This window comes from Lipotes vexillifer, unplaced genomic scaffold (assembly GCF_000442215.2).
Source record: "Lipotes vexillifer unplaced genomic scaffold, Lipotes_vexillifer_v1.1 scaffold40, whole genome shotgun sequence".
Classification (NCBI taxonomy): domain Eukaryota; kingdom Metazoa; phylum Chordata; class Mammalia; order Artiodactyla; family Lipotidae; genus Lipotes; species Lipotes vexillifer.
Genome location: NW_006771578.1, coordinates 5237291 through 5248088, shown reverse-complemented (window position 1 = coordinate 5248088; position 10798 = coordinate 5237291).

The following is a 10798-nucleotide window of genomic DNA, read 5'->3' as shown; positions in this document are numbered from 1 at the left end:
GGAAAGAGGCCGGGAATATCTTGGTCCTGCCCTTACGGAGCTGGGGACCAGGCCTGGGCAAATCCCTAGTACGTGTTCTAATGTTGTAGGTGAGACAGGCCAGGGCAGGGGGCAGAAGAGACCTCCAGGATCAGAGGAGAGAGAGAGGGTGTGCGAGCAGGGAGGCTTCCTGAAGGAGGGGGCATTCAAGCTGAGTTCTGAAGGAAGGAGATGGTTCTGATAGGTCAATACTGCTAAGCTGAAGTGGCCAGGATAAGGCACCCAGAAGGGCAAGGCCTGGGGCACAAGATGCAGTTAAGACTGGCAAGGTTTTCTCTTTGGCCAGAGGAGGGCAGGAGATGAAGCTGGAGGGAGGGTGGGGGTCTGGGACCTGCCAGGGAGCCTGGGCCTTTGTGAGAACTGAGAGCCTCAGGAGGGCTCTGCACATCAGAGGATGGGCTGGCAGAAGTGGCCAGGGTGGGTGCACAGTAGGTCAGACAGTCTGACAGGGAAAGCGAGGTCACACCACGCAGTTTGGTGGAGCAAACTGGATACAGTTACACCACTGGCAGCAGTGGCAGCTGCAGGTGCTGGTGAGGTAGGGGTGGGGACAAAGGGAAGAGGCTTGCCAGCGCATGATAGGGCTGCATGGGTGCTGGAACAACAGAGACTATGGCTGGCCATGCCCCCGGAGCAGAGAGAGCAGGGGATAAACATGCCGGCTTCTCTTCCCCCTCTTCCTCATTGGCTGAGCCAGGTGGAAGCGAGCCGATCTTGGAGCTTGGGAAATAAAAGCCTCAAGGGGTCCACCCCTCTGTCCTGCAAAGCAGAGTCGGGGAAGTAATGGACCTGGGGGAAACCAGTCCCAGGACCAGCAAGACCAGCGTGGGCCTGTTTTGTGACCACTGCCCACCCCAGTCCAAGGCTGTTCATATGACAGGTCCTCCATGGATATGCTGCCGTGGAGTGATGGGTATACTGACTCGTGCTCTGGTCCTTGGGTGTCCTCTTTGGGGGTCCTGGAGGCTGGTGGTAACAGAGGACATGGGGCATGACCCCAGGGACAGGACGATCAATGAGGGCCCACCTGTGGGCTCCAGGCCTCACCTCCCCACCACCTCCGGACTCCCCACTGCCCACACCCCTCACTCCCTTTTGCCCAGTTGGCATTTCCCTGCCTCTTCACAGTAATCACCATTGACAGCTATTAACTGGTGATGATAGGGCTGAAATCTGAAGGTGAGGGAGTGAACAATTTCCTTATGTCTGTCTGTGCTGCCCCAGATACAGCAAGGCCAGGTGTCCATCTCTTGTCTGAGTGCAAAAGCTCAGCTAGCGTTCCCTCATCCCCCATTTCTCCTCCTTCCAAAGGGAACATTTTTGAGCTCTAGGTAAAGATCACCTCCTCCAGAAAGGCTTCCCTGACTTCTCTAGCCCACAGTGGCTTTTTCCGCTCAAGTCAGACATCAGGTGCGCTTGGCATCAACCCTTTAATGCCAGGACTAGGATATCTTAGCGCAGAGGTTCCCAAACTTGGTGCGTGTCACATCTCCCGGAGGGCGTGTTGAACCACAGCCTGCTGGGCCCCCAACCCAACGATTCTGATTCAGTAGGTCTGACACGGGGCTGAAGAATTTGCATTTCTAACAAGTTCCCAGATACTGCTGATGCTTCTGGTCTAAAGTGATCATTACTGCTCATTGGGCCCATGCCACTTCCTTTATGACCCAGTAAGAGCCTATGGGGGGAAGGGACCCTTTTTACAAGGAGCATTGCTTAGTGTTGTTTTGGTAAAAGCAGGTGCTTAAGAAGTCATTGCTCCTGTGTTACCCAAAAAAGATTTTCTTTCCTTGTGAGTGGCAGGGGAAGGAAAGAGAGGAGATTTTAAGATTATTGGTTGAATTTTATGACGCTGTAAAATCTTGAAATTTACCCTATAAAATGTCTCTTTCTCCCGCTGTTAAATGAGTTAATATGTGAAGTGTTTACAATAATATCTGCAACATGTTAAGTGCTATAGAAATGCTTATAATTATTATTGTTGTCGGGGGCTGGGCATTGGAATTCTGCCGAACCCCTTGACTTGAGTGTATCAGGACACATGTGGAGACAGCAAGGGCTGCCTAACGCCTTGGGCTATTTAAGATTTTCTCTTTTCCTGTGGTGAAATATGCCCAAATGTCAGTAGCACCTACCTTTCCAGGGATGGATTATGGATGAGTTTTATTTCCTTCTCTACACCTCTCTGTGCTTCCCTAATTTTCTACTGCAAACATGTATTATTATCATTATAAGCAGAAAAATGCTATTTACAAAACCCTGGGCATCTCTAACACAACAGTACACAAGACACAATTTCAGTGCACTGGACTGAACTATCACTTCCCCACCAGCATGGACATCATTCTCTCTGGGGCTGGGGGGTACTAATTATTCATTCTTTCATTTATTTATTCATTTATTTTCTTAAAATGTTGATTGGGTATTTAGCATGTGCTACCTCTGTTCTAGGATTCAAAGGTACAAAGGCAGGGTAGCAAGAGGTTAAGGGCATGGCATTAGCATCCACAACACTGGGGTCTATCTGTAGCTCTGCCACCCACTCGTTGGGTGACTGGACAATTTACTTCCCTTCCATGAAGCCCATGCCCAGCATGCAGCCGGCACTTGCTGAATGCTGGTTGTTGTTACCAGGTTCCTTGGTCCGAGAGCGGGCTGACCCGAGAGATCACGGTTTTGCGGTGACATCAGCGATCCCAGGACACACGCTCGGATGGATTTCTCTGCTCCCACAGCCTTAGGTTTGGAGGGGATTATCACCCTCATCTTTGAGATGGGGACTGTGAAGTCTGCAGGATGAAGAGACTGACTGTGAGTGCCACACAAACCTCCTAACTCCTGCCCTGATGGTACCTCTGTGTCACATCACTGGGCAGGGAGGGTGACACAGAATCACCAACCTTCTCAGAGGATGGCCTTGCTTTTCACTCTGCATCAAGGAGCTGAGTCAGTTTGGCTGCCTTTGCTGCAAATTCTTCAGCTCCAATGTCCACCAAACTAAGGGAAGCCTTTCTTTCCATGGAGTGAAGGCCAGAGGAGGGATTCTAACTTAGAGCACGTGGCATCTCACACCTGCCACCACAGAAACGAGATCCCACGGCACTGCGTTAAGTGTGTTGAGCTGCAACAAGCCTCCTTAGGAGCTGACAGCTGCCACCTGCAAGTAAGTATACTATCTAACGAGCACATGAAGCCTCAAACACTAATGAAAACATCCTTCAACATTAATAGTGAGATTAGACGAAATTGCACAGTGATGGCATGCTGAATGTAAAAGGGGGGTGTCCTGGGAATGGGAGAGTCACAAGACTGTGGGAGGTTTGCTTGCTTCAGGCAGGATGTGCCATTTTGGAGAGCAGGTTGTCAACTCTCCAAGGGAGAGACCTGCTGGGTCCATCAAAGGCCTCTGGTGTCCTTCCCAGAGAGGAGCCAGCGTGGAGAGGGGGAAACCCAACCTCTCTGCAGGGGAGGTGAGCCTCGGTCTGTGATCCCAGTTCCAGCCCTGACCAGCTGTGTGGTCTTGGATGTCATTTAACATCTCTGAAACTCAGCATTCTCATCTGTGAAATAAGAGGAACAATGATGTCTTCATAGAGATGTTGGGAACATAAAATTAGAGAATGCGTGGAGAAGTCACTCAGGACCTAGGGAGTGATGTATATATACATGTATGTGTATATATATACATACACATATATGGTATTTTTATAACAAATAAAAATTTGGTGAAGCTCCATTTATGGCAATTGTTAGGGGGTAAAGTCTTCCCCAAATGAAATTTTTCAGATAAGTGGAACTTATGTGGGTTTTCTGGTTCCTTCTTTTATTGAGAAGGCTCTTTACAATCTATTCCATGCCTCTGTCTTCTTAGACACTGCCTACTGCTTGTTGCTTTTTTGTTGTTTTATTTATCTTTTTGTTTCTCTTCACTATAAGGCTGTCAGTTGCTTTTGTTTTTGTATTTTTCATTATGGAAAATTTCAAACATATACAAAAGTAGAGAACATAGTATAATGAGCTCCCATTTATCCATCGTCTAGCTTCAATAGGTATCAATTCATAGCTAGACTTTTTTCCTTTATACTCTCTACGTCCTTCCCACCCCACTCCAGGTTATTTTAGGGTGAATTCCAACTATTGTATCATTTCATTGCTAAATATTTCAGGTTATATCTCTATAAGATAAGGACTCTTCAAACAATCATAGACACAATACCATTATCACATCAAAAAAATCAGAAATAATTTCTTAACATCAAATAACCAATCTGTGCTCAGTTTTCCCTGAATGCTTCATACATATTTTTAATAGTTTATTTGAATCGTGATATAAATAAGGTACATACATTGTGATGGTCCGATATAACTCCTAAGTCTCTTTTAATTTACAGTTTTCCTTATATTTTTTCCCTTGCGATTTATTTGTTAGAAAAGGCTGGTCTGGGTCATTTGTCCTGGAAAGTTTATCACACTGTGGATTTTGCTGATTGTATTCGTGTGGTACAGTTTAATGGTTCCTCTGTTGCCTGTATTTCTTATAAATTGGTAGTTAAATCTAGAGGCTTGATATATTCAGGCTCAGCTTTTATGACCACTTCACAGGTAGTGCTGTGTATTTCCATCAGGAGGCACACAGTGCCTGTCTGTCTCTCTTTGTGACAACGATGCTCACTGCCGACACCGTCAACTCATTGGCAGTGGCAAAATGTTGACACACCAATTCTATGATGCCATCTTGGTTTATTAGCTGCAAACGTCTATAAATGGATGCTTCTCTTCGTCAACTCTGCAGTTACCCTGAAGGATAGTTCATTTAGGAAATGCAAGTTAATGCTTGATTGTTTCCCCTTCTCTTCACCAGTTTTTAAGATAATTAGTTGTTCATTTGTGTCTTCCAGGGATGACTATGAACTCATGGATTGAAACCTATCTGACGTCTTTGAATCTATTCTAGTTATTATCATTATTGAAGTTCAAATTGCCTCTCCTTAGCCAGCGAGAGCCTTTTTTTTTTTTTTTCGGTACGCGGGGCTCTCACTGTTGTGGCCGCTCCCGTTGCAGAGCACAGGCTCCGGACGCGCAGGCTCGGCGGCCATGGCTCACGGGCCCAGCCGCTCCGCGGCATGTGGGATCCTCCCGGACCGGGACACGAACCCGGCAGAGAGTCGGCAGGCGGACTCTCAAGCCCTGCGCCACCAGGGAAGCCCAGCGGGAGTCTTTCTGAGTGTGCTCCTGAATCCTTTTGACCTGACCCTACAGGACTTTGATAGTTTCCCTGCAAGACGTCCTAGACTCATCTTATGAAATCCCTGCCCCAGACCTTTAATCAAACATTTCTCCAAGGATTCTTAGTTTCATTTACTGGGAAATGGGCATGAGGGGTGCTCCATGTTGCTAGTTTAGTCCCTATTTCTGGGGCTTTTTAGTGGACAGAGAAAGGAAAAAAATGTATATGTATGTATATGTATTTAAGATAAAATATACTGGGAGTCAATACTGCTGCTACCAATTCAGGTTTAGGACTATAGAATTTTACTTAACCTATTGATCTTACGTCTACATGGTTATTTTTCTATCATATTGCAAATATTTCTCAATGTCAGCAGATAATTACTCATCTGCTCTGCTGCACAACATATACACAATAGTCTGAGAATAACTATACAAATACCACCTTGAACATTATGATTTAAACATTAAATGTGAGTTTAAGAATTTTTTGCAGTTTTTTTTTTTTTTTGTCCTTAAGATATATTCCACTAGGGATGGATGTAAACTCAAATTGCTGTGTTTTAAAATCGCATGGAATAATCCCTCTCTGTGTGGTTATGCTACCAAGTGAGTACAGAGTTAGATCCACTTATTTCATTTTGCTTTTGATTTTAAGGGATTACTTTTCTAAAATTCAATTTTATTTTATACTTAGATAAAATATTTACATGGTTCCAAAATTAAATCTGTAACGCAAGGTATATTTAAAGAAAGCTAGCTCTCATTTACTTTTAATGTAACCAACTATGTTTCACACATTTATAAATCCTCCTTTTGTAGGTAATTGGTAGCATACCCTACATTTTCTCTACCTTGCCTTTTGTACTTAATGTATGCTAGAGATTTCTCCAGAGTAGTATATGGACTTATTCCTCCTTCCTTTTTATGTATGAAACCATTTCTTGTCAGGATCACTCTGCCTGTCTCTAGCAATCGACCTTCTACCTTAAAGTGATGAGTCTGTGCCTTGGAGTGCAGATCTCCCAGATTGTGTGTTAACTAAGAGTTAATATGTTCTGAGTAAGGGCCCATGGAGCTGGAGCTCTATGGAATGGGTCTGGTCTTTCTGGTAGGTATGGTGGCCGCTGAGCCTTCAGTACATTTGTTGCTCAATAAAAAGTAGTTGAATTGTTTCAAAATGTTATAGATACCTTTACAAGGAGCAGTCACGGTAACAATACGTGGTTCTTAATTTTGCTTTACTCTTCACATCAGACTTGTAGCATTAGGTCCCTTTGGCTGGCAAAGACACTGGTATTTGAAAATCATTATTTTGTTACTAGAATTTCTTCTGGAAAACCTATTGTTTCTGGGGACCATGCAGGCTTAAGGATAAAAAACATCATTTGGCAAGACTCACTTTAATAAAAGATTGTTCTGTAAACCAGGAAGGGGCTCATTGTCTTTCTTCCTTAGTATTATTTGATTGATTGATTGATGATTCATTCATTCATTCATCTATTCATGTGTTCACTTCATTTATAAAACCTTTTTGTGCATCTGCTACATCCAGCCACCATGTTGGAAGCTGGAACTGAGGGGGTTTCCCTTCGCTCTCTGAGCCCATGGACGTCTTTCCTCATTTTCCTGAAACATCCCTATATGACTGGTCCAGTCTCAGGCCCAGATGTTGATTTCTCCTTTGATAAGGGCTTGTTGAAACCCTGGAGGTGGGGAGGACTGCTAGTGTCTGCAAACACTTATTCTGATGTAAGGAGAACATAAATTTGTTCTCTACGTCTGTGAGTCTGTTTCCATTTTGTAGATAAGTTCATGTGTATCATATTTCAGATTCCACATATAAGTGATATCATATGATATCTGTCTTTCTCTGTCTTACTTCACTTAGTATGATAATCTCCAGGTCCATCCATGTTGCTGCAAATGGCATTATTTCATTCTTTTTTATGGCTGAATAACATTCCATTGTATATATGTACCACATCTTCTTTATCCATTCATCTGTTGATGGACATTTAGGTTGTTTCCATGTCTTTCAGCCTGCGTTATTGAACTGCCTCTTGGGATTACTGTGAGAACAGTGCCAGGGAGATAATGCAAAGGCCAGCAGGGGGCAAGAGCATTATGAGAGGGTAAAAGGCAGGACGCCTGAAAACTGGTACCCATACACGTGCCCCAGCACACACATTCACATGTATGCTCACATGCACTCACACACACTCTCATGTGCACACATGCTCTCTCATGTGTGCACACACATAAACGTTCTTTACCTGCCCACACTCACACACTTGGACACGCACATGCACACACATCTGAACACACTCACGCTCATATACACAGTCACATCCCTAATAATACATGTATACACAGACACACACACTCACACACATTCACCCACTCACATCCATACTCTCACAAACTCATGCACACTTAAGATAAACACTCATGAAACACACACTCATATACACACTTGCACACTCCCACCTAGGTTCGAATATACACATGCACTTATATCATTCTTCATCATTATGGAAGTTTGAAATGGTCATTTGAGATGGAAGCTCTTCTGTTTTCCCACTGCTACCCTCTCCACTGTGTTCAGAAACCGGACATCTGGTTGGAAAGTCACCTATTGCCACTACCTAGGTCTTGAGCAGCCTACTGGGCAGCAGGCTCTCTAATGGCTCCAACCCAAGGGACCAGTTTTATAGCAAACTCTAGGCCCAGAACCAGTGTCTGAGAACCAAGGGGCCAGTATGATACTCTCGGCTCCCCTGCTGGGAAAAGTGAGGCAGGAAAAGGGTCTGGGAGTTGCCCAAGGTCATCCAGGAAGGTCACAGGTGACTAAGCAGAGCTCAGAAGCCAGTTCCCCTGAAACCTTGGCCAATCAGGCTTTGAGTTGATGTGACTTTGCTCAACGCTCCTAGGACGAGATGCTTGTCCTTAGTTTCTAAACATTCTCTACCATTAATGAATCCTTTAATCAGACCCATTAGTTGTGGTTTGCATTATGTAAAATGACCCCTGGATTAAGGCCCCTTACCACATTCAGAGGAAGAAGCTGAATATTTTGCATCTCATTTATCAACCTTTTATCAAGTAGCAATTATGTGCATGCTTCAGGGGCCAGGCATGCTCTGAAATCGCCGCGAATGTAATTTTTCTGAGCACTATTTCATTGCTGCCTCTCTGAGTGATAGAAAAAGAAGCTGATGGTACAAGGGAGACTCTGCCTTCAGAGGAGAAATTAAAGAACGGCTTGCTTCACTCAGATCCTCTCCCTGGAAGACCGGAGTTACACTGATGTTTTCCTCTGGACAAAGGGAGTCTAAAATTCAGACCTTCACATCCCACAGGGACCCCTCCCTCTGTCATGCCATGGGGAGCCGTGAGTGAACCATGGCCAAATCAGACCTGCCCTGACCAGCCATCCATCACTCAGCACCTCTCTTTCAGTCTCTCCTTCTCATGGGTTTTGAAGGAGCTGGAGAGATAAGGTTTCTTTTCATCGACAATCATTTTGCATTTCTCTGACACCCCTGGGGGTCTCCTGTGTCAAGCCCCCGCCAACTACTGTTCTGTGAACTTTTTTGAGAACCCATTTCCCTTCCTTTCCTCTGACCAGTGGCTCTCCATGTGTGGTCCCTCAATGACCAGTAGCATCAGTATCCTCTGGGAATTTCTAGAAATGCAAATTCTCAGGCCCCAGTCCAAGACACACTGAATCAGAAACTGTTTAAAATCAATAACTAACGAGAACCTACTGTTCAGCCCAAGGAACTCTATTCAGTGATCTGTGGTGACCTAAATGGGAAGGAAATTTAGAAAGGAGAGGATATATGTATATGTATAACTGATTCACTTTGCTGTACAGAAGAAAATAACACAACATTGTAAAGCAACTAAACTCCAATAAAAATTAAAAAAAAAAAAAAAGGAAACTCTAGCGGGTAGGGGCCAGGGATCTGGGTTTAACAAGCCCTCCAGGGGATTCTGATGTTTGTTCAAGTTTGAAAACCACGTTCCAGAAAAGAGGGGAGAAAGAGACATATATGTCAGCCCAGTGAGCATTTTTTCAGAGCTGGTCTCGGCTCAGTGATGAGGGAGAAAACTGTTGTGAGCAGCCTTCCTGGGCAAGAGGGAAAAGGACTGACCAGCTGGATCACACTGGGGCCCCGGGAGGGGGCGGAGGGGTAGGGAGGCAGGGATGGGTCCCCTGTCCTCTGCACTGTATGAGGGGCTCACGGAGAGCAACTCCTGACCCAGTGGGTCTCCAACTTTGCCACGTGATGGAATCACCTGGGGACCTTTAAAAACTACTGATGCCTGACTCCTACCTCCAGACGTTCTGATTTAATTGATAAGGTGTGTGACCTGAGGGCTGGGAGTTTTAAAAGCTCCCCAGGTGCTTCTAATGTGCAGCAAAGCTTGGGAGCCCGGGGTTTAACCTGGAAGTCCCGGTGCCCCAGTGGTGGGGTTTCAGATGGTGGGGAAGGCAGATGCGGGAGGCATTTAGCTGTCTTTCTCACGCCTCGTGCATTTGTACAAAGTTTAGGAGGTCACCTACTCTGCCTGTAAAAGCTCGTCTTGATCGTAGGGGTTGCCCAAGACAAATGCACAGGGCACCCCAGAGAGAAGGTTCCAGACAAGTCATGACTTTTCCGAGGCAGAAAACACACTGCTGCTCTCCTGGTTCATTAGGTCATAAAAGTGCCATGCCCAGGCTGACCAGATCCCACTGGCAGCACACCTGTACAGCCCACACCCTGAGAGCAGGACAGCTACAGTCCCCATGTGTCCCCAATTCCTTGCTGTTCCCCTGTCAGCCCTTCCCGGTGGCAGGACAGAATCCTGAGAAGAATGAAGGCTCTGGGGTCCCACTGTGTTGGCGTGTGCCCTGCTGCTTCTCTTCTCCAGCTCTGGGCCTCTCATTGCAGACCTGAGGGTGAGAATGCCCCCTCCTGGGTGTGGTGTGAAGATGAAGTTCCACTGCATCACTGTGGCACCTGGCCGGTCCCTCCACACCTGTGTGCTGTCCCCTTGCTCTCAGACTGGGCTTACCTGAGAAGCTAATCCCCACCAAGCTGTGGGTGGAGAGGTTCTCACCTGAGCCCACACTGAAAACACCTAGGGAGTTAAAACCTTCATGCCTGAGTGCCTGTCCAGAGGTGCTGATATAATTGGCCTGGTGTGGTCTGGGTTCTGGATTCGAAGAAACTCCTTAGGTGTTTCTGCTGTGCAGTCAGGGCGAGGCATCACTGTTTTACCAGAATAAATAATGGCTTCCCACGCTCATTATGTCTGACGTCTGAATGAGGACCCAGGGAGCCCTAGCCCGGAGGGGCATGTCAGGGCAGTTTTGGGCTCTGAGGCAGGCCGGAGAGACCGTTGTTTGGTAAGAGGGGGCCCCATGGCACCCCTATCCCGCCTCTTCTGCCTTCCCAGAAGGCCAGCCTTGGCCGAGGCACTGAGCCCGGTCTGATGCCCGACTCCCCACGCACTCTCACATTCCTCAGCTGCTGCG